We start from the raw sequence: 25384 nt of genomic DNA, 5'->3' as shown, positions 1-25384 counted from the left end.
CGTACACACGAGCGGACTTTTCAACATCCAAAGTCCGACGGACTGAGTCCGTCAGACTATTCAATCGTGTGTGGGCTGCAACGGACTTTTGACTCGCCAAAGTCCGAAGGACTTTAGAATATGGAACATGCTTCAAATTTTTCCGAAGGAACTCCGCCGGACCCGGTCCCTTCGAAAAATTCGCTCGTGTGTATGCTACTCCGACGGACTAAAACCGACGCTAGGGCAGCTATTGGCTACTGGCTATGAACTTCCTTATTCGAATCCAGTCGTACGTCATCACATTCGAATCCGTCGGAGTTTAGTGTGATCGTGTGTGGCCAAGTCCGCTCAGCCGAAAAGTCTGTCAGAACTCCGTCGGAATTCCAGCAGAACTCCGACGGAACTCCTTCGGAAGTCTGTCGGACATAAGTCCTCTCGTGTGTACGGGGCTTTAGTCTATAAATTCATATACATTGTAAAGTCAAACCCTATGATGGGCAGTTTTTAATTGTTTTGTGTTTCTGGTTTTCAGATGTGTCTAGTTAATACGTTTACCAAAAACAGATTATATTCCTTCAATGTTGTGCAACTGCTTGCGTAACATTGTTTTAAAGTTTATGATTTAAAGTAAATCTGTCAGAAGAATGTATAGGGATTTCCATTGCTAAGCTCCTGAAAAATGACTGACTGTTATGCAGACCCCCTGACGTTAGTACTTTTTGATTCACTGGCCCTGAACAAGCAGTCAGAGGTCCTTTTATGTATACATGCCCTGAATCAGTCAATTAAAGTAATAAAGTAAGAGGATCACCATGTCAGCCAGGCAACTAGCATTTTCATAACAAGTGATTAAAAAAGAATTCCAGGTATGGATATTTTACACAGGTCTAGCTTGCCAATTTTACTATGTATATACCATACCTGGCTGATGCCCCTAGAAGCTGGAAACCATGGAATCAGAGGCTTTGGCCAGGTATGATATATGTATGTGTAGCACTACCCCCCGAAGGAGCTGCTGGTTATTTTTGGGCTTACCGTTACCCTCCGTTCTCCTCGCTGCATGTCTAGGGGATGTCCCGAGGTAGATGGCCCAGTAACTTGAGATTGACAATAGATCCACTTGAATGGATTTTATTTGCAAAACTCAAACCGTTGAACAGTCTTTCAACTTGGGATCATAGGGTTGGAAAAGGAAGTTCAGATACTCTTAATGTCAAAGTTCAAAAACGTTAAAGAACTTGCTTACTTTGACTGCATCCAGAGAATAGCCACTCGCAGCTGGATGAACACTCGAGTTGGACAGTCCCTCTCTCACAAGGCCCAGCAGCCAACAAGGTGCTTACTCAGGAACAAAGTCTTTGTCACAGAAGTTGTTGTAGAACACATAGGGAAACTAAGCTTCAGAACACTTGAAGGATACCTGGATCTTTCAGCCTGCTTTACGATATCCACAAGACCGGATTCCTTTGGTTACTTCAGCCCTTTCAGGCTCTTGCTAAGAAAACCAACCCGTACGTGGTGTTCTTCTAAAGAGTCCTCCCCTGGAGTGCTTGAAGTACACTGGGTCTCTCCCGAACCAGAGACGGCACCCAACCACCTCGGAATCCTCCTTTAGTTTCCTTGCCTTGGGCTAGCCAGCTCAAAGATATTAAAGTCAGGTGGATCCGCACCCCAGGCCATAGCCCTCCTAGGGGCTGGTCAGGAGGACCAGGACCATGTAATCAGCACTTCATACTGGACCGGAAGCCCGAACCACGTGACGTCCGCATCTTAAATACCCTCTCCCAGAGGGCACAGCGAGAGGGCCACTCCCACTGACCTAGCTCCGAAAGAGAGAACCCAAGCACCTAACCAGACCATAATTCCACACCTGCCACAAGAGACAGTGCCCTCTGTGGCCAGGCTGAACATCTCACAGTCCAGTTAGACTGATGCAGAGGTCCAATTTAGACAAATAAACCCAAACCAAACTGCAGTTTAGGTAAAGTTTAACTTTGAAAAACGCATAGGGCGTGCTCTTCAGGAGCTGCCGCTACATATGTAAAGTTACATTGGACCAAGCTGGAACCATGTACCTATGTATACAAAATATAACTTGCAGGACAGATCTAAAGAAGACTATAAGGGCAGAAATATGGAGACTACCACTACTGTCTTGTTTTAAAAAAAGAGAAGTGAGGGATATGAAAAAAACAAACACATACACTCACCTAGGTGGATGCAGAATAGATCCGATGTTGCATCTGTCCCCTTCTGCCTGGAAGACTGTGAACTGAGCGATCACATCACCACTGATCGCTCAGTTCTCGGTTTTCAGCGGGCAGAGAGCAGTGACTTCAGTCTCCGGCTCTGTGCTTTGCCCCTTCAGTGCTCACTGGAGTGCTGAGCTGTGAAGGGGGCAGGAGCAGCTGGCTCACTGATGCCGGTCCAGACACATGGGCAGTGCCTGACATTAAAGCTGGGACCTCTGCAGAGCCTGGTCTGGCTGAATACGGGTAACGAGTGCAAAACTAAGTGCACTCATGTGATCCCCAGGAGGAGCAGGGCCAAAAGAACTTTGGCTCCTCTTCTCCTTTCAGGCTAATCACAAAAAGGAGTTAAGTAGTGTTTGCCATGCATGTTTGAATTCTGACAAGTGGCCCCCAACAGTAAGGTCACAATAAAAGGCAAATGTTTCTACACACGGTGTGAATGCTCACTCCCATGTTTGTCCAAAGTAGCTGGGCTTTGCACTGCCATTAATGATGCATACAGTGTTTACCTGCCTTTAAACTAACATTGCTTCCCTCTCGCTAGGATACACAAATATGGTTTTCAGCTGTGTAGCTTGCATAACATTCACATGACATCACCCAGTGCAATGGATAGAAAGCTTTTTTAGGCTGGTGTCTAGCCACCCAAAACATCCTTCCTGTTACATTGTATTGATGATTATCTCTAGATAGTATCTACTGGGCTTTACCTTCCACTAGTATCTGCAGAGCTTATTCACAGACTACTACTGCACACCAAATTGAAAGGTTCTCTGCACACCAGACCATGGTGATGATGTACCACAATCCAACCCCTCAGCCTTATCCTGTTGAATAGAATCCACACAAACCTGCTGTACATGTTTTTGTCATCCAAATACAGAGACCAGCCTAGGGTGACATTGCCTTTCCTCCAGTACAGGAAACGACAGTTGTCCCCCTAAAACAGGAAATATCTTACTGGCAGGTTCACTAGGGAAAAGAAAGGAGAAAGACTAAAGAAATAAAGCTAACATAGCCATCACATCTAAAGATTGGTAAACTGATATACATATATACAGTGACTTGAAAAAGTATTCATACCCCTTACAATTTTCTACATTTTGTAATGTTACAACCAAAAACGTAAATGTGTTTTATTGGGATTTTATGTGATAAAACAACACAAAGTGGCACATAATTGTGAAGTGGAAGAAAAAGGATAAATGTTTTTCAAATTTATTTTACAAATAAATATCCGAAAAGTGTGGTGTGCATTTGTGTTCAGCCTCCCCGAGTCAATACGTTGTAGAAACACCTTTCGCCGCAATTCTTTTTGGGGATGTCTCTACCAGCTTTGCACATCTAGAGAGTGACATTTTTGTGCATTTTTCTTTGCAAAATAGCTCAAGATCTGTCAGATTGGATGGAGAGCGTCTATGAACAGCAATTTTCAAGTCTTGCCACAGATTCTCAATTGGATTTAAGTCTGGACTTTGGCTGGGCCATTCTAACACATGAATATGCTTTTGATTTAAACCATTCCATTGCAGCTCTGGCTGTATGCTTTAGGTCGTTGCAGGGCTGGACTGGCCTACCGGGATACCGGGAAATTTCCCAGTAGGCCGCCTGCTCTGGGGCCATTTTGAGCTGCGGCTGCATCAGCGCCCAGAGCTGATTGAAGTGCAGAGTCCTCGTTCCCCTTCCTTTGATTTTGTAATCATACAGAATGGGTATCTCAGGTACTGTGTCATGGAGCTGGGATCTGAAATGTTCAGCCGCTGTAACAAAGCGCCACCTCCTAGACAGTGATAGATAGAACACTGATTCAGTTGAATCAATGTTCCGTCTATCACGGTCTAGGAGGCGGGGTTTTGTTACACTGAGTGGACGGCCGCCAAACATTTCAGACCCCAACTACATGACACAGTGTTGCGGGAGATACTTGTCCTGTGTAATCAAGGCACTGGCGATTCTGCAGATGAGCGCAGATGAGGCTGCATTGTTGGCACAGTGAGGCTGCCTGCAGATGGGAACAGTGAGGCTGGATTGATGGGCAACAATGAGCCTGAATTTCATGGGCACAGTGAGGCTGCAGATGGACAGAGTAGCGCTGCATTTATGGGCGCAGTGAGACTACCTTTGATGGGCATAGTGAGGTTGCAGATGGGCACAGTGAGGCTGCATTTGATGTGCACAGTGAGGTTGCATTGATTGGCACACTGAGGCTGCAGATTTACACAGTGAGGCTGGCAGCATTGTTGGCACAGTGAGGCTGCATTGATGGACACTGATCAGGCTGCAGATGGGAACAGTGAGGCTACATTGATGCACACAGTGAGGCTGCATTGATGGGAACAGTGAGGCTGCATTTCATGGTCACAGTGAAGCTGCAGATGGGCACAGTGAAGATGCATTAACGGTGACTGATCAGGCTGCAGATGGTCACAGTGAGGCTGCATTGATGGGCAAAGTGAGGCTGCATTGATGGGCACTGATGGGGCTGCAGATGGGCACAGTGAAGCTGCATTGATGGGCACTGATCAGGCTGCAGATGGGCACAGTGAGGCTGCATTGATGCGCACAGTGAGGCTGAATTGATGGGAACAGTGAGGCTGCATTTCATGGGCACAGCGAGGCTGGTTGCATTGTTGGCAAAGTGAGGCTGCATTGATGGGCACTGATGAGGCTGCAGATGGGCACAGTGAAGCTGCATTGATGGGCACTGATAAGGCTGCAGATAGGCACAGTGAGGCTACATTGATGCGCACAGTGTGGCTGCATTGATGGGAACAGTGAAGCTGCATTTAATGGGCACACTGAGGCTGCATTGATGGGCAAAGTGAAGCTACATTTCATGGGCACAGAGAGGCTGCATTGATGGGAACTGATGCGGCTGCAGATAGACACAGTGAAGCTGCATTGATGGGCAACGATGAGGGTGCAGAAGGGCACAGTGAGGCTGCATTGATGAGCACTGATGAGACTGCATTTCATGGGCACAGTGAAGCTGCATTTCATGGGCACAATGAGGCTGCCTTGATGGGCACATGAGGCTACAGATGGACACATTGAAGCTGCATTGATGGGCACGGATGAGGCTGCAGATGGGCACAGTGAGGCTGCATTGATGGGCACAGTGAGGCTGCATTGATGGGCACTGACGAAGCTGCAGGTGGGCACAGTGAGGCTGAAGATGTACACAGTGAGGCTGGCTGCATTGTTGGTACAGTGAGGCTGCATTAATGAGCACATGAGGCTACAGATGGACACAGAAAAGCTGCATTAATGGGCACTGACGAGGCTGCATTGATGGACACAGTGAGGCTGCATTGATGGGCACAGTGAGGCTGTATTGATGGGCACTGATGAGGTTGCATTGATAGACACAGTGAGGCTGCATTGATGGTCACAATAAGGCTGCATTTGATGGGCACAGTGAGGCTGCATTGATGGGCACAGTGAGGTTGCGTTGATGGGCACTGGTGAGGCTGCATTGATCTCTTGTATCATGTCCGCTGTCTATGACCTTCTCTTGTATTATGTCTGTAGTCTCTGATCATCTCCGGTATCATGTCTGCAGTCTCTGACCATCTCCTGTAGTATGTCTGCAGTCTCTGAACATCTCCTGTATCGTGTCTGCAGTCTCTGACCATCTCCTGTATCATGTCTGCAGTCTCTGAGGGAGTCTGGAGAGGAGTCAAGAGTGCGAGTGCTGTCGCGATGGGGGGGGGGGGGGTCATGAGAGAAGTCAGACATGTGTGGACTGTGGAGAGGAGAATATAGGATAAAACCAGAGCCACCAAGCTGGAGCTGACTGACTGATCCCTGCACGGTGCACCTGAGTGGAGGTCAGTGACAGCACTGCCAGGCCAGTCTGGGGGGGGGGGGGGGTCATTGATGTAAGCGGAGAGTGAATACAATAATGTAAGGGGGCACTGATATAAAGGTTTCCCCCTTATATCAGTAACCCACCCCCCCCACCCCTTACCTTAGTGTATTATTTCTGCGGAGGGTGATCTCTGTGCTTTAAAATGCATGGTTTTTCCCTTTTATGAACAAGAAAATAATGATGTTTGCTGTTGGGCTGGTATAATAATGCTATGGGGCTGGTGTGAATTTTTTTCCGGGGCTGGTTTTTATTCCCAGTCCTGCTGGAAGGTGAATCTCTTTTGCAGATTCTAACAGGTTTTGCTCTAAGATTGCCCTGTATTTGGCTCCATCCATCTCCCCATCAGCTTTGACCAGCTTCCCTGCCCCTGCTGAAGAAAAGCATGCCCACTAGACATGTGCACTGCCAAAAAATGAGTTTGTTTTCGTTTCATTCTTTTTTCGGGTCATTCATTATGATCGCAATTTGTAAATTTGAAAATTCATAAATTCCTAATTTCAGCAGTTCGTAAACAAAGAACAAAAATCCGAAAATTCTAAAGAATAACTAAAAAACTAACTAATAAAAAATAACTATTAAATTATACGTATTATACGAATACGTATAATATATATACGTATTGCCACATCTAAACGAATGAAACGGAATAAATTAATAATAAATAATAAATAATAATAATAAAAAGTTATTATTATTATTATTATTATTGTTATTTATTATTATTAATTCATTACATAGTTACATAGCAGGTGAGGTTGAAAAAAGACACCAAGTCCATCAAGTCCAACCTATGGGGGTTATTTACTAAAGGAAAATCCACTTTGCACTGAAAGTGCACTTGGAAGTAAAGTCGCTGTAGATCTGAGAGGGACATGCAAGGAAAGAAAAAACAGCATTTTAGCTTGCACATGATTTGATGATAAAATCAGCAGCGCTTCCACTCATGTCAGATCTACCCCTTAGATTTAGAGTGACTGCACTTCCAAGTGCACTTTCAAGTGCACTTGCAGTGCAAAGTGGATTTACCTTTTCGTAAATAACCCCCTATGTGTGTGATTATATGTCAGTATTACATTGCATATCCCTGTATGTTATGGTCATTCAGGTGCTTATCTAATTGTTTTTTTAAACTATCAATGGTCCCCGCTGAGACCACCGCCTGTGGAAGGGAATTGCACATCCTTGCTGCTCTTACAGTAAAGAACCCTCTACATTGTTTCTTCTAATTTTAATGAGTGGCCACATGTCTTGTTACACCCCCAGGTCCTTTTCCATCCTAGATTCCCCCAGAGGTTCCCCCCAGTGTATAGATTGCATTCATATTTTTGCCACCCAAATGTATTATTTTACATTTTTCTACATTAAACCTCATTTGCCATGTAGTTGCACACCCCATTCATTTGTTCAGATCTTTTTGTGAGGTTTCCACATCCTGCAGAGAAGTTATTGCCCCGCTTAGCTTAGTATCATCCGCAAATACAGAAATTGAACTGTTTACCTCATCCTCCAGGTCGTTTATGAACAAAATAATTAGGATTTGTTCCAGCACAGAACCCTGGGGGACCCCCACTACCCACCCCTGACCATTCAGAGTACTCACCATTTATCATCACCCTATGAACTCGTCCTTGTAGCCAGTTTTCAATCCATGTACTCACCCTATGGTCCATGCCAACAGACCTTATTTTGTACAGAAAATGTTTATGGGGAACTGTGTCAAATGCTTTTGCAAAATCCAGATACACCACGGCTACGGGCCTTCCTTTATCTAGATGGCAACGCACCTCCTCATAGAAGGTTAATAGATTGGTTTGGCAAGAACGATTCTTCATGAATCCATGCTGATTACTGCTAATGATACCGTTCTCATTACTAAAATCTTGTATATAGTCCCTTATCATCCCCTCCAAGAGCTTGAATACTAATGATGTTAGGCTAACTGGTCTGTATTTTGGGCCCTTTTTAAATATTGGTGCTACATTGGCTTTTCTCCAATCAGCTGGTACCATTCCAGTCAGTAGACAGTAAAAATTAGGAACAATGGTCTGGCAATTACTTGTTGAGTTCCCTAAGTACCCTCGGATACAAGCCATCTGGTCCCGGTGATTTATTAATGTTCCCAAGTCTAATTTTAACTCTGTCCTCTGTTAACCATGGAGGTGCTTCCTGTGATGTGTCATGAGGATAAACACTGCAGTTTTGCTTATTGAAGCCCCCTGATTCCCTCGTGAAGACTGAGGAGGACAATAAATTCAATACCTTCATCATCTCCCCATCCTTTGTAACCAAATGTTCTTCTTCATTCTTTATGGGGCCAATATGGTCTGTCCTCCCTTTTTTTACTGTTTACATATTTAAATAATTTCTTTGGATTTTTTTGCTCTCTTCCGCTATGTGTCTTTAGTGTTCTATCTTAGCCGCCCTAATTGCACCCTTACATTTCTTGTTGCATTCTTTAAAAATTCTCATTTCTGATGATGCTCCCTCAACCTTGTATTTTTTGAAGGCCTTTTCCTTTGCTTTTATATGCCTTTTTACATTGGAGTTAAGCCATTAAGGACTTTTGTTCGCTCTTTAAAATTTATTACACAATGGGATGCATTGGCTAATGCCCTTATTTAATATGCTCTTAAAGCAAACCCATCTATCTTCCGTGTTCTTTGTTCCTAAGATTTTATCCCAATTCATGCCTTCTAACAAAGTTCGTAGTTTAGGGAAGTTGGCTCCCCTTATGTTTCCTATTTGTGTGATTTATACTGAAGCCAATTGACCTGTGATTGCTGTTTCCTAAATTGCCCTGTATTTCCACATCTGTGATCAGGACTGTATTGTTGGTAATTACCTAGTAGGTCCAGTAACGCTATATTTCTAGTTGGTGCATCTACCATCTGCACCATGAAATTGTCCTGCAAGACATTTAGGAACTAATGTGTGGTTCCCTCCGCCTAATCTATGTCTGGATAATTAAAATCCCCCATTATGATAACACTTCCCATCCTTGCTGCTAATCCAACTTGTGATAGAAGATATATCTCCCCCTCCTCCCTCAGGTTAGAGGGCCTATAGCATACTTCCAGTATTATTTTACCTTTAGCTTTATCCCTTTAGAACTTTACCCATAAGGATCCCATTAGTTTAGATACAGCATGTGATATTTTGGATAATTGGTAAACTTTGAATAAATTTGTATTCGTTACATTCACAGCCAAATTTTAAAGGAAATTCCAATACCTATAATTTAATAGTTAGCTATTATTTCAGATTTTAGAATTTTTGGGTTTTGGGATTTTGGGGATGGTGTGTTCAGGGTGATGAGGAGTGTTAGTTTCCCACCACACATAGCAATTTTCCTTTCTCTAACAAACCTGTGAGGCTTCACAGAACAGCTGTATTTATACTGAGATTAGATTACACATAGGTGGATTCTATTTGCTAATTAGGTGACTTCTGAAGGCAATTGGTTCTACTAGATTTTAGTTAGGGGTATCACAGTAAAAGGGGGCTGAATACAAATGTACACCACACTTTTCAGATATTTATTTGTAATGCATTTAGAAAACCATTTATCATTTACCTTCCACTTGACACAATTATGTGCCACTTTGTGTTGGTCTATCACAAAAAATCACAATAAATAACATTTACATTTTTGGCTGTAACATGACAAAATGTGACACATTTTAAGGGGTATGAATACTTTTTCAAGGCACTGTGTTCCTAAAAGTATTAGGACGCCTGCCTTTACATGCACATAAACTTTAATGACATGCCATTCTTATTGCGTAGGGTTCATTATTTAGTTGGCCCACCCTTTGCAGCTATAACAGCTTCAACTCTCCTGGGAAGGCTGTCCAAAAGGTTTAGGAGTGTGTCTCTGGGAATGTTTGATCATTCCTCCAGAAGCGCATTTGTGAGGTCAAGCACTGATGTGGATGAGAAGGCCTGGCTTGCAGTCTCTGCTCTGATTTATCCCAAAGGTGTTCTATCAGGTTGAGGCCAGGACTCTGTGCAGGCCAGTCAAGTCCCCCCCAAACTTGCTCATCCATGTCTTTATGGACCTTGCTTTGTACCCCTGAAAAAATACCTGCACCTTAGTCTCCCATCTACAAAATGATTTGGACAAGTGCACAAAGCAAGGCTCACAAAGATTTGAATGAGCGAGTTTGGGGTGGAGGAACTTGAAGACAGGTGTCCCAATACGTTTGGTAATATATACATATATATAAAATATTTTTCATTTTTCTACCAGCAGCACCTGTCATACTGGTCCTGGGTCACCAAATGGGAGCATGGGAAACATGGTGGGGGCACATGCAAAGGGAGATCAACTGCTGCCAAGGTGGGTGGAAGAGATTGGGAGGTTGTACAGCCACCCAGTCACTTCTGTCTGACAGCTGGATTGTCACACACACATTTATTGCTGCCCTAGCAGCCAGAAGTGGGTGTAATAGTCAGTATTGCTAAGCATTATTTGTACCACATTAAATGCATCTTTATTTTTATTTTTTCTGTTGTGCTCAGATAAACTAGGTTTCACTCTGCCCCAGTGCAGTCCTGCCCTATCAGAAGCTGTTTGGCACTTGGTCCAGCCATGTTATGGTTGGCAAAGCTTGGAAGCAGGGAGGAACCAGACGTGATGTCACTCCTGGAAACAGGAACCGGAAGTGATGTTACATACAGCTGGCTGGGGGAAGTAGCTGACTATGGCAGCCATTGTATATATTGGATATGTGCTCCAGTTGTAAATTACATAGGAGGTCCTAGAGAAGGTTTTTTTTTTATATCCCTGAAACTGTGTTTTTGTCCTCCTCTATCTCTTTTCACTAGGGTTTGGCTTAGCTTTCCTCCAATATGGGAACTAAATTACATTAGTCAACAATTATGTCAATGAAAAAAAAAAAAAAAAATATATATATATATATATATATATATATAGTGAGTTGACTCTCACTTGCAGCACTGCTGCTCTGGCCACTCCAGGCCCTTGTCTGTTTCCTACAGACTTTTTCACTGACCACCTTGGTGCACACAGCTAACAGCCTCTTGCTGCACTGGCTCCCCCGTGGAGCCCTCCTGGTACTCAGACTTCCTGTCTGCTGGAGCGGAGCCCAGAACTATGGTCAGGTTACTACTGAAAGCCCAGCACACACCTGACCAATCATGTTACAAGCTCCCTGGAGCCCCTCAACCCGTCCGGTTGAGAATTCTGTGTCACAACCTCCTTCTAGACCCTAGCAGGGCAATGCTCTGCCACATATCCCCCCCCCCCCCGTTTCGACCCCGGAGGGGGCATAACACACCAGCCAAACCTCTTCAAAGTGGTACCTCTGTGCCAGTTACCACCAACAAGGGCCAAACCCAGTCTTATCAGGTGACTTTCCCTATGTCCCCCTGCTACACTGACTTGGGTACTACAAAGACAGCCCAGTGACTTTTTACGGGTGCGATTCCAAAAACGCCATATGCCCATTTTCCCTGGGCCACACCTTAAAATGCTTTAACACTAAGGGACCAAGGACTTGGATAATGTTTCTCAACCTTTTTCTCTTTACTTCTAAAGTGGTAACATTTTTAAACACCTTTTTAGCCATACGTGTGGGCACTCTTATTTGGGAGTTAAACTCATTTAATGACACCTTGTTAAAGGGATTGTAAAGTGAATTTTTTTTTTAAATAACAAACATGTTATACTTACCTCCACTGTGCAGCTCGTTTTACACAGAATGGCCCCGAACCTGCTCTTCTGGGGTCCCTTGGCGGCTGTCTCGGCTTCCTCCCGCAGGTGCTTCTCACATTAATGCGAGCTCCCTTGCATGGTGAGAAGCACCTGCGGGCACGCTCCCGTAATACAGCCGGCGGCTATAGCCGCTCGCTGTATCACACGGCCCCACCCCCTGGTGCTCCGCTTCACTGGATGTGATTGACAGCAGTGCGAGCCAATGGCTGCGCTGCTTTCCATCCATCCACTCCAGCCAATCAACGGCCAGGCTGAACGGTGGAAAGGACGGCGGGGACGAGCGCGGGATTTTCGAGGGGTGAGGTAAGTAAAACGGGGGGCTGGGGGCGCAGGCACTGTCAGATGTTTTTTCACCTTAATGCATAGAATGCATTAAGGTGAAAAAACATTTACCTTTACAACCCCTTTAAGTTTTGGGCCAGTGTCCTCAGACCTTTTACTCTTGCAACTTGGGAGGTTCCTGGACCTCTGGAAATCCTTAACAGAATTACACTCCTGAACCAGTAGCGGGCCCAATTCTACTGCACCTATTCCCTCTTCTATGTCTGTCACACCATTCATCTTCCTGTATTTTTTTAAGATTAAGAGCAACCATGTCACCTTGACCATAAGGTCTTCCCTTATTTTAGTTGTTACCCATGGTAACCAAAACATTTACCAGTGTGTTGCACTTGTCCTCATTGTCCGAAGTATCGCCACATTTATCAGAACTCTTTTCACCTGTGTTCTGCAAGGCAGTGTCTGGATGAGAATCGCACAAAGTGGAGTGGCTGTCTACCATGGCAACGTCACTAGCCACCAACTCCACTGCCACATGATGCTCTTCCAGCGACTGTCCTGATACTTGATCCTCACCAGTGTTGGTCATCTTACTTTAAAAAAGTAATTAGTTAAGTTACAAATTACTTCTCCCAAAAGGTAATTGCGTTAGTAACTCGGTTAATACATTGGAAAAGTAATTAGTTACTCAGCAAAGTAACTGTGATGGGGTGGCAGCGGTGGTACTTGGGGGGGGTGGCAGCGGTGGTACTTGGGGGGGTGGCAGCGGTGGTACTTGAGGGGTGGCAGCGGTGGTACTTGGGGGGTGGTAGTGGTAGTGGTGTACTTGGGGGGGTGGCAGTGGTGGTGGTGTAGAGTACTTGGGGGGGTTGGCAGCGGTGGTACTTGGGGGGGTGGCAGAAGTGGTGTACTTGGGTGGGTGGCAGGCAGCGGTGGTACTTGGGGGGGCAGGCAGCGGTGGTGGTGCCATCTTCTCCCACCACCACCTCTGCCTCTTACTGATCCTATCCCCCACCACCACTGATGAACTTGGGATGGATCGTCAGACAATCACTTACTTGAATGCCTCCAGGGATGCCTTTCCTCATGGGGAGAGAGAGAGAGACCCTCCCCTTCACTCGATTGGTGTCAGCTGGTCAGCTGACTTAATTTTTCAGTGTCTGCCCAGCCTCCCTACATTCTCTCCCTTTAGATAGTCCAGACAGTCTCTCTGAGTCTCAGCCTCTTCTGGAACAATGCATAATAAGGATTCCTATCAGTGGAATTGTAGTCATCTTTCATTGGTTATTGTATAAATTCATTTATTCTGTCTTGTCTTTATTTGGTCATGTCCTTATATGGTCATTCACATCCTGTGTTGTTCATTTCCGGTGAGGTCACAAACTGTGTAGGAGGGGATTAGCTGTTGGAGGCAAACCCTCCAGGGTGTGGCTTCCTGTTTATGTGTAAATAAAAGCAGACGCACGGCTCAGAAAGAGCAGCCATGCTGAGATGAGGACGTAAGAATGTGGTGATGTCTCTTTACTGATTACTTGGATGAGTGGGATGATAGGTAAGGTACATTATATCATTAAGACGGAAATGGGTGCTTATTAGCACAAGAGATATGGCTGTGTGCATAGCATACAGCCAAATTGCTACCACAAGAGAAGGTACCAGAACAGTAGCCAGAGTCAGGTCACAAGCTGGCTCAGCAATCAGGTATCAGGAACTAGGAACAAGCAGAGCCAAACAGGCCAGGTATACAGGAACAAGCACAGGATCAGGTCACAGATGGTAGAAGCTGACCACCACTCAGCAATCTTCTGGTCTATTAAGCCAGTTTAAATAGGCAAGAGGGCGCCAAGTACTCACGTACATTCATGCTAATGCGCATGTGCGCAGAATATGTCAGCAAGTCATGAATGCCTAGTTATTTACTTGCAAATTTCTATGCGCATGTGTGCGGGTTACAGAACCCCTAGCTGTCACTTGAGAATTCCTATTAGCAAGTACACATCACACATCTTCTTGTACGTCTTTGTGTACGATTATGCACACAATTTCCCTGACAACAACACTAACCATTTGTACATTGTTACAACTATATATATATATATATATATATATATATATATATATATATATATATATATATATATATATATATATATATATATATATATATTAGATAGATAGACAGGGAGCAATGCTTTTGCCTTACTGCCTTGAAATGTAAATAATTATTTTTGATATCTAAATATCATATGTGACTAACTATTTTATGTTGATGATAGTGTTTATTCATGTGGTACATCACATATACTTGTTATCTTTTTATACTGTTAACTCTTTCCTGTTTCCCTTCCTATCCCAGTTTTGGCCAAGACATCCGCTCTCAGGCTTGGGAGCTCAAATTATTATTATTTTTTTAATGCTAACTCTGAGATCTAGTTTCTAGGACAGGGGGAGGATGTAGCACGCTGGTGTTTAGTCAGGGAGCTCCTTGCCATATTCCTTGTCGGGAGTAGCTACTGTAGTTAATTACTAGGAATCCACTGACTTCTCCCTAAGTTTGGCCTGCTTGTACTTTCCTCTTCTATCACCAGGTGGCCAGGCACTTGGAGGTATTAGATTGAGAAGGACAACTCGAGGTCAAGTTATGGGTATATCGGGAATCTCAGCCAATGTGCAGGGATTTTGTTGACTCCCTTGGCCTACTGCGAGAGCCTATATAATCGGGTGAGGTCAGGTGATCCAGGTTCTTGTGTACCATCCAGACCGCCATCTGCGAGGCCAGAGGATGGGCCTATCCTGGGGGTCATCAGGCTGTGTATATATACATCATATCCAGAAGTAAGAGGGCAGTGCAGGGTTGGGACTGCAGCTTGCAGTCCAACCAAAACTGACGGTTCTGCCAGCTGGAGAACCTGTCGTGGTAAGAGGTAGAAGGGAAGCTGTCACTCCTAAGGGACCAATCACCTTTACCAGGGACCACAGTGAGTAACTGAAGCAAGTACCAGAGAAGTATTCTTACCGAACGGGCATGGTGGAGAATCTGGAAACTTCAAGCGGTGATCAAATCAGGGACCCAGCCAGCGGAGGTGACGCTTGCAGAGCAGCCTTGTGTGCCAAGCTAGGGACCGAGCTGGTCAGCAGGGGTGAAGCTTGAAAGTATCCGAAGTGCCAAGCTAGGGACCCAGCAGGGAAGCGTGGGTGATGCTTGAGGGAGATACCACTGCAAAATCCTCGAGGAGCTCACAGGATTCAGAGTCAGTGAATCAGAGGGTTCAGTGAGAGACCAGGAGCTCAAGGGGCTGAAGAACTACAAGGAGAATTTGCTGAGAGAACTGTTACTTTGAGTTAGGAACTGTTTAAGTACCGTTGCTATAGGAGACAACAAACCTGCACGTGCAGAAGTGACACCTTGCTGTGGCCTTCCCGTGTACAGCTGTCCTCCTGTTGAAGTCTCGGAGCCTCTTTTACATCCAAGAAGTGTCTGGTGCCTAATGACTTTTACCACCTTTACACCCACTATGCCTCACAATCCACCACATATTGAAGGATGTCAGCTATCTTTGGCCTTGAAGGTTCACATTAGATTGGAAGAGGTCAGAGATTCTGCTACATATAAATACCCTTTTTCCCTTTTTATAAGTAATCACATTCTCTCTGTTCTCAGCTGCATAAGAGCTAGGGGAAGGAGAAGCAGCAGTACACTGAGCTCCCCAGTGAATGGCTGTGCAGAGAATGTGTGCCAGGACAAGTCTGATTATTGGAGGAGAGCAGGCTGAGTTCCCAGCATAGCTAGAGAACAGACCATGGTGTGCTCTCGTGCTTAGTGTGGTCAGTTTTTAAAAGGAAAGGGACTGGTAGGAACACCAGGGATTTCACACAAAGGAAGCAATGCAAAGAGAACAGGATACCTTTTCATACAAGTACATGGTACTGCAGACACATATCAGGAGTATGAAATGTTGGGGTAACAAGCACTTTAATGTCAGAGATTAGATGGCTGGATTGTGTTTGTATTATATTGCAGAATTGTAAAAATACTGAAATAATGTAACATTTGTTATCCGGAAGTCATTACACAGACTTTATAAATGAGTGATGTGGTCTCTATAAAACATTATGTTTCCTAATGGGCTTTGCATTGGGCTTTATAACGTCAGAGGACCTGTGGCTGCCAGAGCATAGAAAGGAAAAAACTGTGGGGACCGGTCTTACAGTATGGAGGAAGGGTAGGTAAAATTGCTTTTTGCAGCCCTAGACATAAAGAAGCATTCAAACCCTGCAGGGTGAGGGCAGCACTACTGAAAAGGAGCAATTTTCCTTTTTCCGGCATTCAGCTTTAGATAATTGGAGGATTGGTCCTGGATGAGAATGAAAAATGTGTATCCCTGTCAGCCAGCACCACAATCAGGCCTCAGAGGTAGTGATAGGATGATTGTCTGATATCAATGAATAGTCCATAGCCAACAGTTAAAACTGAACTGCCATAAGTCAGAATGTTCATTTGAGAACGATGAGATCACCCTAACAGCCAGTTTAACCTCCTTAGCGGTAATCCCGAGTCTGGCTCGGGTTGGGAATTTCATTACAATAGCGGTAACCCCGAGCCAGACTCGGGCTTGCACCGCTCGATGCAGGGGAGGACACAGGTAACGTCACTTACCTTGTCCCCTGGATCCAGCGATGTCCGCCGCGCTGTGTGATCGAGCCGTCCTGCGCTCGATTCACAGTGCCGAATGCCGCCGAACTCCGTTCCCTGCGACGTTACGGCGCACGGGAGCGGAGAACGGCGGCAAATTCAAAAATGTAAAAAGACACAAAAGACACACAGCACTGTAATCTTACAGATTACAGTGCTGTAGTAAAAAATACACACCCCCTTTGTCCCTAGTGGTCTGTGCAATGCCCTGCATGCACTTTTATATTATAAATACTGTTTTTTACTGCTTGTAATTTGGAGATTGTCCATAGCAACCAAAACATGTCCCTTTTTCATCTTTTTTTGGATTTGATTACATTATTCAATAATTTTTATTATTCTTTATTATATTATAAACTTTATCATACCCGGGATGTCCGCTAGACTCTGGTTTGAAGAGATTTCAGAGCGTTATTCCTAAGAATTACAGGACTACAAAATAAAAGCCAGATTTCCATGCAAAATAATTGTACCGCTTTCAGCACCTTATTCCAGACTGAATCATACCGCCAGGGAGGTTAAGGAATGCCATACAGCAGTTTTTTCTGAAGTATGCAAGGACAACACTGGCGATAGACCTGGATGCAGAGAGTGCTACAATAAAAGTACCTGTAAATTGAAAAAAACTGCCATATGGTCTTATTTATACTGTTTAAATTATATAACATTTTGGCCTAATGTAATCCATTAGTTCTTTAGTACTCCTAACTGGAAAATTGTTCAAATACTCCTATCATTCCCTATTGGATAAATAGATCACCCTGTGCTGCATACTTCTAAAAAATAAGAAAAATTGACTTGGGCCTCATCCAATCCACCACAAACCAAAAGACGGCACCATCATATCATACCAATCTGTATGGGCCATGTTCATTTAATCTGTATATGTCATGTTATTTGTACATTTTATATACTCAAGTCTCCTGTTGAGGTATTACTCAAATCTTTTATTGTCTTCTAAATAAAATACTATGTTTTTACTTAATATGTCTCTTCTTTGTGGTCGATATAGTCCGCCATTGTAGGATACTTGGGGTCCTTCCTTTATTTCTATTAACTTTGCATACTTCTATAAAGGCTTGGTTCAACATACATCAACAAGTGTATATTCATGTTGAATGGAAACAATATCTTTTTTGAAGGCCTGGCCTTATAGATGTGCAATTTGGGAATGGAAATTAGAACTGTGTACATTTCGGAAATTGAAATCGACAAGCTTTCTCTACAATTCTGGCAACCTGCTCTGTGAGAGAACAAAGTTATCCTACCCGCCTGCTAAACACTAGGAATCATAGCAACTCAACCATATGTCAAAATGTTCACTTTTGTTTTCTGCAGTGGTCATTCTCTTGATTAAAAGCAGTGCAGAAAAGACGTAATATGTATCTGCCCTTTGGGTCCAAGAGGCACAAAAGTGGGGTAATATAGCTGCCACCATGAAGGTAGCCGGAACATGTACAGTAACTTGTAGAAATGGGACAAATACATGTATACCTTTCATCTTTCTCAGGTGAGAGAGGGAAACTTTTCAGCATAAAATGCGTAATCAAGGAACATACCCAATTTATTAAGAATGCACAGAAATGATTGATTAAACCCCAAGTGCTTTTTCACTATGACATTTCCTGCATACTGGCTTTTAAAAACAACAAATTAAACAATTTAGGAGCTGGATGAAAGTTTTAATGTAGTGTCACACTTTTGGTAGCTGCATGGTCATTTTTCTTATGGAGGTTTACACATCAGATCAAAATTAAGGGGTACTAACGAATAACAAGAGATGGGAAATTCTGTAAATGGCAAAGGCTATAATGGTGGGGCAAATGAGGAACATTTGGAAGCTATGTACATTGGGAAAGCCTAAACCACTGACAAGGGTTTGGGAACCTCACATGTATGCTACAGAATCAACACACAAAATAAGCTAGTGATAAATAGCTAGTAATAAATAGAATTACCTTGTAGAGTCCTGGATTCTCAAAGGTATCGGACATTAGACACTGAACACTTAGTCCAGCAGAAACTGAAGACCAAGCCCAGCAGATCAATAACTGTTCAGCGTTATTGACATAACCATGGTAACAAAGACTGCTGTGCAAACTATCTGTCTGTGAAGCTGACTTCATAGAGAAGGAATTTTCCGTGCATGGCAGCCTTCTACAAGATGCAGGAAGAATTATTTTTATAATGAACGGTCATTTATTAGAGGTTTAGTGCCAAGCGTAATTGGATAGAGTTATCACTATGACAGGATCCAATAAGTACGGTTACAACATTTTGAGAAGTGTCTCAACAGCAAATGCTTTTCTATATCTGCTTCTGATACTGGTAACATTCATCCAAGAGCTGCCGCCTTTCCTGCTGATAAATGGCCTCTGTCCTCATGAAAGCCTGAATTAATCTGACTTGTTTCACAAGAGGTTGACCTTACCGTGCACTGGGTTTCATTGTCAAAATTATACTCAAAATTTCCACCTTTTCTCAGAGGCGTTTCATAAATGTCGTCCATTGTTTAGGCCTCTAGTGAAGTGCTGCACGTAATAAAATATTCTGGCATCAGTTCACTAATCCGTACATGCTAATTCAGGTCATGTCTTAATTATAACAATCCATATTTTATGTAATATGTTCTGAATTCACTAAAGAAAATAATATCACCCATACAAATTATGATATATACGGTATGTATGAAGCTTGTCTAATTGTATCACAAATAGTGTACTATTTTTAACACAGATCTTTGCCGTGTAGGATGGGGCATGGCTGATCTGGGTTTGTAGTCCCATTTCTTTAGCATTCTGGATAAAATAATGAGCAATTGTCTTCCAATTATTGCCATGTATATTAATGTGACCTAGCTTCCACCTCCCTTTCTGATAGCTCCATAGATCTGTGGAGGTGACATACAAAGGCCTCCTTTATCTTCTGGCTTCATTCTAGGGCTGGACTACTTAGCTTCATACAGCTTATTATCCAGCTGCTGCACACATAAAGCAAGCAAGCCTTTTAGGGAGGTGAACAAACAAGGAGATAGTTTAAAGATAGTATAAAATGTGTTATCTGATGTGAAGAGCCTTACAAATTCAGCCTTCCTGGAAGTCCTCCCACCTCTACAGTTTAATTTTCTCACAACTGCCCTGATGTCGGAAAAGGGAAAACAAAAATGTTAATTTTCCTTTTTGTGGCCACTCCATTATTCTGTTTGTTCCAGACACTGGCCAATAGGTGCTTAAGGCCTAGTACACGATACGAAAATCAGAAGGGAAAATTCGTAAGAAGAGCTCTCTGCAGATTTTCGGATCGGTAGTATGGTGCATTCAACAGCCGATTTGACTTCTTTGTCAGACAAAAGTTGGATGTGCAGACTATAATATTTTTGTCGGATGTGAACTCAACGTCTGATTTTCAGATGGTCAGTACAGAAATCGTCACAGAAAAGTGGAAAGTACAAACACGCATGATCGGAATCAAGGAACAACCTGGAAGAGTCCGGTCTTGTAAACTTCTGTTTGTAATCTAGAATTAACATTCGTGACGCAGCAATTGATGAAATGTCAAAATGCAGCGCACATTCTCATCTTCTTTAATGGGATAATAATGAAGCTGCTTTGCTGGTGATACTGATATAGTTATGCCAAACGTATTTTAAAAGGTATTTGTTTTGTACAATCTGAAAATTGCGAATCAACGCTCACCAAACTTCTACTAACACGAAATTAGCCAAAGGGTGGCACTCGAGAAATGAACTTCCTCTTTATACTCTCTTAGTACATCACTACATTTGTGTTTGTTAAACGACAGTTTGCGCATAGTTAGTATGCTAGACAAAATCCTGTACATGCGCTTTTGACAAAAATTAGACGATCGGTCATACAACACTCGAACTGTGTGTACGAGGCCTAAGGCTATATTCACATGTGGGTAGCCAGGGGCAAGTTTAAATGCTGCCTGCACTCACTCTGCGTGACCAGGAGCACCAGCTGTCAATTGCGGCTGTCAGATTTCTACTTTGTACAAGTAAATGGCCGGTGTACAGTTTGCATGTAGCTGCTTATCTGCATTTCTTTTTTTTTTAGGCTTTCCTTTCTTTCCACCTAGTAATCCTGCTATGAACACACCTTTTTGGATATGATTGGATAAGATTACGCAGCACTGCAGGACTGGTCCTGCAACTTCCTGGAATGTTTGACAGGGAGGGGGTGTTGGCATAGGGTGTGCCTAGGTCCATGTCATTCTTGCCTAGGTGAAAATTGAGAAAATGCTTCTTTTGTTAAAGAAAATTGAGGAAGTGCACGCAGGTACCTGTCAAAAATAGTTACCTGCGTGTAGGCAGATGTAGTCTGCTGTCTCCAATGCAGGTGACGCTCAACTGCAGTGGCAATGCAGAGGGAAAGGAATTTATGAGGAACATGGTTTCCCTATGGTTTCCTGAGTCCCTGTTGCAGTGATCGAATTGGATGCTGGCCACCCTTGTGACCACCCTTGTGACCACCCTTGTGACTCTCCATGTGACTCTGGTGGCCATCTTAGGTGTGGCAGAGTCTATTAAAAACCCTGGCCGCTGGGTTTGGTGCGCTTTATGCAAATGAGTAGCATAGGGAAAGTTACAACGTCTATCAGGGACAGTACTAGTGGTAGGAAACGGTTCCTGATGAGGAGGGAAAGTGTAGAGTCAAAACTCCTCTGCACATCTTCCCATTTGGACATAAGACTGCCAGGCCGCATTCTGCTCACTTAACAGACGTTGTCAGTACAGCTGAAACCTGCTTTTTTCACATTACTGGAAACTGTGAGCGTACCTGGCTGGGCTGCCTCCCCACTGAAGGGAGCAACTGCTGCTATATGATTTCAATACAAGTTTTCCAATTCACCTGACTGAACTATTGCCATGGCACCATGCTGCACCATGCTGCACCCCACCTACATTCTCTAAAAAACGAAAAAGTCAAAAGTGTTTAGGGCGAGGATACAGAGTTGAATAAGCAAAATTTTTACTCTTTAGTAAAGGTATGCTTTAAAGTGGTTGTAAACCCTGTACAACCACTTTTCCCTACAGGAAAGCCTATAATAAGGCTTACCTGTAGGTACTGGAAATATCTCCTAAACCTATACGATTTAGGAGATATTCGCCATATACACTTGCGCCGACATAATCGGCGCATGCGCACTGAAGAAAGGGCACGATCGTCCCATTTCTATAGTGCCTGTGCCGTGACCGCTGGCTCCGGTGCGCATGCGTGGGAGGGACGTCATGCAACTCCGGCCAGTAACAGAGCCAAAGTCCATGGCCCCGAAAGCAAGAGGGGTTGAAGATGGACGCGATTACACAGCGAGGACAGTGGACATTGGGGGCTTCTTCTGCAGGTAAGTGTCACATAATGTGCTAGTATGTGATGCATACTAGCCCATTATGCTTTTACTATGCAGTGAACAAAGAGGAAGTAAAACCCATCAGGGTTTACTTCCTCTTTAAAGACTTTATTGATACATATCAGACTTACTGGCAGGATCACCAAGTGAAAATAAAGAAAACCAATGCAAGCACTACATCTAAGTATTGGTTACGCTGCAATATAGTAAACTTTTATTTTTGAGTTTAGGTATGTTTTAAGATTTAGGGGTTCGTTTTCTGTAGCACCTGGAACTGTAAAATGAAAAACTTGGAGGAACGTAAGTGTGATTTGTTATTAATGTGGAGGAAAGTGAAGAGTTGCAAAAACATATAAAAATATATGTGTATCTTCAGTGAGGACATATTTTAGTTTTAATTGCAATGTTCACCTTGAAGTAAAGTTCAATATGACTTTCACATTCTTACATGTTTGCTCCTCCTATTGAGATATCAGCAACACAGGGTATATACTGTTCTCAGAGTGTTGGCAGTCTCATAGGCTTGCTCTATGAACTGTGTAGCTCTGCAAAATAGGAATCAGGGGCTGTGTATGTAATAAGCAAGTAGTACAATAATATAGTCCCCATGTCCTGCCTTGTTGCCAGGACATGAAAACAGTTGGTTAAGGTGGAAGTAAGCATTCAAAGGTTTTCTTGTCTTAGCAATAGGGCAGGGCGTGGGGATTGCTAATTGAGAATTTTTTCAGCCAGGTTCCTGAAGGGTCCCAAATGGCCCACATGTATGACAATAAGATTAATTAACATTTTATGAAGCTGCACAGTTTTTTAGCACCTACTGGGGTCACTTGACTGTATAAGTTATTTTCTGGAAAAGATGAACATAAAGGGTAACTCCACTTTGGTGGGGGAAAAAAATTAGCAAATAAAGAAAAGATAATATAGCTTGTACACTTGTGATACAAGACATATTTTAATTGAATGTTATTAAAAATGACCTTTCCCTTTCAATATGCAGCCGCTGTAATTTTCTATAAATGCAAGGCAATATGGCTACTTGGAGTTGTTCTGTACACAGAATCTGTACTGACCACTACCCAGAAGCATAATTTTCTGCTTGTGTGATTGGCTCACCAATTTTTCCAGAAGTCTGCCATACACGATCCGAAAATCGGATGAAAAATACCACTTTCAATGTGATCGTACGATAATCAAATCGTTAGTACAGAGCTTTCGAGCGCCAATCACAACAGTTCATCCAATATTATCCGATGGGACAACCACGAAAATTTTTCTCGTATGCTACTAGATTGTACGATTTTCATTTAATCAGTACAGGTGTCATCTGAAAATACAATATAAATACACTACAACATATTACATCACTTCCGATTTTTTATTCTGTCGTATGAGAATTTTTGCAACTTTAATAAACTCTCCATTTTTGATATGCAACTAGTGACGGACGATCTGTCGTCTGATTTTCAAATCGTTTGTATGGGCCATAAGATACAAGTCAGATTTCAGGCATCCCCTGCAACAAAAATTTCATTTTTGGTGAGATATTTCCAATAAGAACATGTCTAAAGGGATGCAGGCCCAGCAGCTTTCCTCATTAGTGCTCTGCAGCTGACACAGCTCACTGATAATTATGAAACGACTCCCATAAGCCCTTGTACACACGGTCGGACATTCCGACAACAAAATCCATCGGATTTTGTCAGACGGATTTTGTCCGAAACTTGTGTTGCATACACACGGTCGGACAAAGTTGTTGGAAAATCCGATCGTAGGTAACGTGATGACATTATTTCGTTACGACGGGACTACGTTCAGGCTAGTAGCCAATAGCTTTGGTCTAGGAATCTGATCTGAACATGTGTGGCACTTTGTCCGATCGGAATTCTCTACACACAATCGGACAAAGTCAGATCGGATCATGTTGTCGGAAAGTTTTATAGCTCAGCTCTAAAACTTTGTCCATCGGATATTCTGATGGAAACAGTCCGATGGAGACCACACACAGTCGGATTATCCGATAACGCAGTCTGATCGGACATTTTCCGTCGGAATGTCCAACCGTGTGTACAAGGGCTTAGACCCACTGAGTCCAGAGGCACAGACACACACACATGGATTTCTTCAGAATAAAAAAAGGTAGGAATCTGAAACAAAGTTTGTTATAATCCTTGTAATGTACATCGATCACCCAGAGGGGAATGTTTTTTTCTCACGCTTTGACCTTTAAGCAGGATCTCAAGACAGTTGGGTTGTCTGTTGGGCATTTCTGGCATCAGAACACAGGTAACCTTGGTAGCCTTTAAAGGATAAGTTCACTTTAAAAAAAATATATATATAAATGCAATTTATTTTTTGCAGGTAAAAAAAAAAAAGTGCACTTATTTATTTATTTATTTATTTATTTTTGGAGCCTATTAAGCATTACACCAGTGATCATCAGATTGGTGGTGTCATGCAGGTCTCCTGCAGATCTGTCAGGTAAGCAGATACACTGACAGGAAGACTCAATGAACTACCACGACACTTCACAGCGCCATGGTAGTTCATTGAAAACTACAAGCCAACAGCCACAAAGGATCCCGGGCTTGTAATTTATTCACACAAAGCTGTGTGAATGAATGACCAGCCCTGTGGGCGGAGCCCCGCACGGCCGAGCTGATTTTAAAAAATGATAGCTAGTATGGGGTACTTCTCCCCTTACCACTGTCGGGGGGGGGGGGCACAGTTTGGCGGTGGCTGCAGTATTGGGAACATGTAACATGTTCCCAATGGTGAACTTATCCTTTAAATTAGAGGTCTCAAGTAAACAAAGTGTAATGTCTATGTGCCCATTTAATTTATGGCATTAGTCTATGTGCCCATTTAATTTATGGCATTAGTCTATGTGACCATTTAATTTATGGCATTAAAATAATACAAAGTTGTGTTATAAAATATATACACGAATGACAGATGTACTGTATTAGGCACTATGGTCTCTGGCCAGGTCTCATGTGACTGGCATTCTTTCAGTGTGGTTTCTCCCACACTCCCAGCTCATCTACTTTGGTTAAACTTGCCCCCTGATGCGGATCAGAAAGAAGATTATCTGCACAATACAATGACAGAATTAATGCTTAGTTAGGTAGTTAGAAGTGGACAGAGCCAAATCACAAGTTTAGGAAAGATTACGGAATCCAATGTATACTACACACAATGTA

The 25384-nt window shown here is 43.2% G+C and overlaps 1 protein-coding gene across 1 annotated transcript in view; it reads right to left on the bottom strand.

Moving 5' to 3' along the window:
• Positions 1-18891, bottom strand: part of RDH5 (retinol dehydrogenase 5) — a 101337-nt gene extending 82446 nt beyond the window's left edge. The window contains exon 1 of the mRNA XM_077483368.1: positions 18773-18891. The gene's annotated coding sequence lies outside the window, so the exon portion shown is untranslated. The remainder of the gene's footprint in view (positions 1-18772) is intronic.
• Positions 18892-25384: the final 6493 nt, after the last annotated feature.

This window comes from Lithobates pipiens, unplaced genomic scaffold (assembly GCF_037356315.1).
Source record: "Lithobates pipiens isolate NorthernLeopardFrog02 unplaced genomic scaffold, aLitPip1_a1.2 Scaffold_16, whole genome shotgun sequence".
NCBI classification, from domain to species: domain Eukaryota; kingdom Metazoa; phylum Chordata; class Amphibia; order Anura; family Ranidae; genus Lithobates; species Lithobates pipiens.
Note: the sequence above shows the minus strand (reverse complement) of the source record. Positions and strands in the feature narration are given on the sequence as shown.